The 4,035-nt window shown below is 30.5% G+C and overlaps 1 pseudogene; it reads left to right on the top strand.

Moving 5' to 3' along the window:
* Nucleotides 1–2,753: 2,753 nt before the first annotated feature.
* LOC121988017 lies at nt 2,754–2,902 on the top strand (annotated as a pseudogene).
* The last annotated feature ends 1,133 nt before the right edge of the window (nt 2,903–4,035 follow it).

The raw sequence follows: 4,035 nt of genomic DNA, 5'->3' as shown, positions 1-4,035 counted from the left end.
CAGTGACTTATGACGTTGCAAGTAAAAGTAATTTTAGATTGCATGCTGCATTATTATAGACGATCAGTGATTTTCTAGCATATTCAATGTTGTCAGGATGGAACACGGCGGGTAAATTAGCTTGTCCACACTGCATGACATATTTTGATGCCTTTTCATTACCTTGTAGTCGGAAAGTATCCTGGTTTGATAATCACCAGAAGTTTTTACCTATTGATCACCCTTTCAGGCGGAATAAGAAAAATTTCCTAAAAAGTATTGTAGTCAGAAAACCTCCTCCAGCATTCCATACATCAGGTGAAGAAATCATTGAACAGATAGATAGTTATGGATTTCTACCAGTATCTCAATCTGGTTCTGATGAGATAAATAGATACATTGTTAGGATGTGCCAGTGTGGTTGGAAAAAAGGAGTATTTTTTGGGAGCTCCCCTATTGGAAGTATCTACTCATTCGACATAATTTAGATGTCATGCATGTTGAAAAAAATTTCTTCGATAATATCTTTAACACTGTGATGAATGTGCCTGGAAAAACTAAGGACACTGCAAAATCTCGTGAAGAATTAAAACAATTAGTAAACAGACCAGAGTTGCATCAAAATGAAACAACTAATAGATTTCCAAAGGCTTGTTATATATTAGACAAAGACGGGAAGCAGACTTTATGTAGTTGGTTGAAGGAAGTAAAATTCCCAGATGGGTATGCCTCAAATATGGCTCGTTGTGTGGATATGAATAGGTTAAAGATGTTTGGGATGAAGAGTCATGAATGTCATGTATTCATGCAAAGACTTATTCCAGTAGCTTTCCATGAGTTACTTCCGTATAATGTTTGGCAAGCTCTCACAGAATTAAGTCTATTTTTTAGAGATTTGACAGCGAGGTGTATTACGATGGACAATATGCTTCGGCTAGACATAGACATTCCTCTCATATTATGTAAGTTAGAGCGTATATTTCCACCCAGTTTTCCGTCGGTAATCTACGATATGGAATTTTTTTTATCAGAGGCCCCTTCTCCAACGGAAGTTATATTTCCATCGGAAAACTGAGCGCCACGTGTCCCCGCGGGTTTACCAATAGAAATATATTTCCGTCGGTAGTTACCGACGGATATATACCGTCCGTCGGGAAAATAGGTGCCGATGCATATTGTCGTAACAGATTTTTTTCTGTCGGAAATATGTTGGTAAGTCCCTCTAATGACGGAATACCGACGGAAATTTCCGTCGGTAATCCTGGATATTTTTATAGTGTAGATAAATGTGTATCAAACTTACAAAACCGTAAATGCCTAACCACTAAACTTCATACATTTCTTAATTAATTGTTAAAAAAATGATAATATCTTTGGATTGTGAATGGATTCTCACTTGCAAAGGCAATTGGAATATCCTTATCTTCTTTTGCTCACAAGGGTGTATCTCGAGATATATATATATATATATATATATATAATGGCTCTTTAAAAAAAAATAATAATTCCAAAAATAACATTATAACCTATGAAATTTATTTATTTTTATCTTGAATACAATAACCCAAAAAAAAAGTATAAACTTTAAAGAAAAAAAATCTTATTACTTAAACTCAGTATAATATAACTTTTAAATCTTAAAATTTTAAACACTAAATACATATAATATACCTCATAAGCATTTAAATTTTTTTTTATTTTAAGCACTATAATCCAATAGAGAAGTCTGAATCTTAGAGAGAAATCTTATTGACTCAAACCCATTATAACTCAACTTTTAAATTCAAAAATTTTGAAACTTTAAATACATATAATATACCCACAAAAAATAAATAAAAAAAAATAACTTTCTTTTTGAATCCGGACACACTTTTATATATATATATATATATTTATTGGGGACCTAATTTATTTATAAAAAATATATGATTTTGTATATCTAATTTAAATTCAGTTTCTGCAATTAGTATTTATAAAATTTAAAATAATAAAAATGTACTATAAAATGATTTTATTTAATTAAAATAATAAGATTGAATTAAAAAATTACATTTAAAATTTTGTATAATAAACATGATTAAATTTTTTTATCTGTTCAAATTAAAATTATAATTTTATAAATATTTTTATTGGAAATCAATAGGCGTAGAACAGTATCTAATGATGATTACATTTTAATGGTTAATGGGTTTGAGGCTGATAATTTGAATTCGATAGATATGGATTAGAATTTTATAGGAAGTGGAGTAATTTGGGCTTTTAATTCGAGCCCAAGTCCAAGAGATTCCGGGAAGATTTGGATCCAATAATATGACTTGAGTGGTTTATTTAGATGGTTTTGAATTTATTTTATTTAATTGAATTATTAGGGAGGACAATGGTCAAAGGATTAGATTTTGTATCCTTTTCCTCCATCCCATAGGGTTTTAATTTTCATTTTTATCCCTATATCTATTGGCGATAAAATATTTATGCTTATATCCATACTCATTTTTTATTCACATCGAAAATAATTCTAAGATTTATTAATAATTTTTACAAACGTATCAATCATTGATCTATAGTTCAACTCTCAGCTGCGGTGTATTATTAAGAATTTTTCTTATTAATCAATCAGAGATCTAGAGTTCGAAACTCAACTATGGTGTATCATTGAGAATTTTTCTCATTAATCAATTAGAAATCTATAGTTTTCTTTAGTCCACATCTTAGAATTGACAACACTACAAGCAGAAAAACTTCTATAAGTATCTTAGGCCGCGATGTTAGAAAGCATATTTTTCTTGGCTTTTTGGCTAACATCAAGTATGATATTAAATTAAATTAAATTTTTATAAAGGAGAATCTATTATAGTAGCTTACTGTTGGGATTTTTTAGCGTTACCTTAGTATTGTACTATTGCATAGGTTTGATGCACCGTTACCTAATTTATGAGCGATTTTTTTGGTTGAAATTAAGTGTAGTATTTGTTCTTATTAGTTTAATATCTTAAGTGTAGTTTAATTAAATTAATTTTTTATTATGGAGAGTCTGCTACCCTTACACGTTCATGTATTATATTACACAAGCAACCAAGGACGGAGCCATGTGTAACTTTAATGGGGCAGTTGTCCCATCTCAATTTTTTATAAGTACTCATAAAGATATATAAAATTATAAAAATATTAGAGTATTGCCCCACTAAAAAAAAAAAAGTAGAGACAATCTTTAAAAATTAAAACCACTTTTTATAGGTTAATTCTTTTTCCCCTAGTATAAGGGTCTAGCTCACGTAACGCGTGTGCACGATCACTAGTATATATAGTCAATGCGGACCCACGAGAGTGTCCTTTTAAATATTATATAAATCAACTCTAAAATTTTCATATAATTCCATTAAGTAATTCAAAAATTTTAGTTAATTTTAAAATGGGAGGAATAATTTGAAAAATTAATCCAATTTTAAACAAAATAAAATAAAAACACCCAAACAATCAAGGAAATTTAATGTATGGTATATACGGTATTAGTACTGAAAGCTAAGTATAAACCATATGAAATTTATATCATATCAAACATTCGGTATATCAAAGTTTCGGTATACTAAATTTTTGGTATGGTATCGGTATATATTTTTCTTATATCGAAATTTTCGGAAGAGTATACAATATTGTATAAAAAACTTTGGTACGGTATACCACTCGTATTGCTTAGCCTTGTCAAAAGTACTCATGCCCAAATTGAAATGTTCCTTTGGTGGAAGGTGGCGTCTTCCTTAAAAGCACCAGTGTTGAATGCAGAAACAAGTTATGCCTAAAAGAAGATTTGTTATGAGGATTATGAACTGTGAGGTGCAAGTGTTTTGTTGAATCTGTTTGCTTACGACGTGAAATCCGCGCGCAGGAGGAAAACACCATCTCCCTACAGTCTTGCCCTTCATCACCTCTGCTGCAGGTGGCTTCACGTAGATCACCTCCCTAAAGTAGCAGGAGACCATCAAAAACATTAGAATTGAGATCAATAGCTTAAACTTTCTGATCTGCAAGAAATTATAATTGCAATAAGAAAATGAGATG

This window comes from Zingiber officinale, chromosome 5B (assembly GCF_018446385.1).
Source record: "Zingiber officinale cultivar Zhangliang chromosome 5B, Zo_v1.1, whole genome shotgun sequence".
NCBI classification, from domain to species: Eukaryota; Viridiplantae; Streptophyta; class Magnoliopsida; order Zingiberales; family Zingiberaceae; genus Zingiber; species Zingiber officinale.
This window is presented reverse-complemented; position numbering and strand designations above follow the sequence as displayed.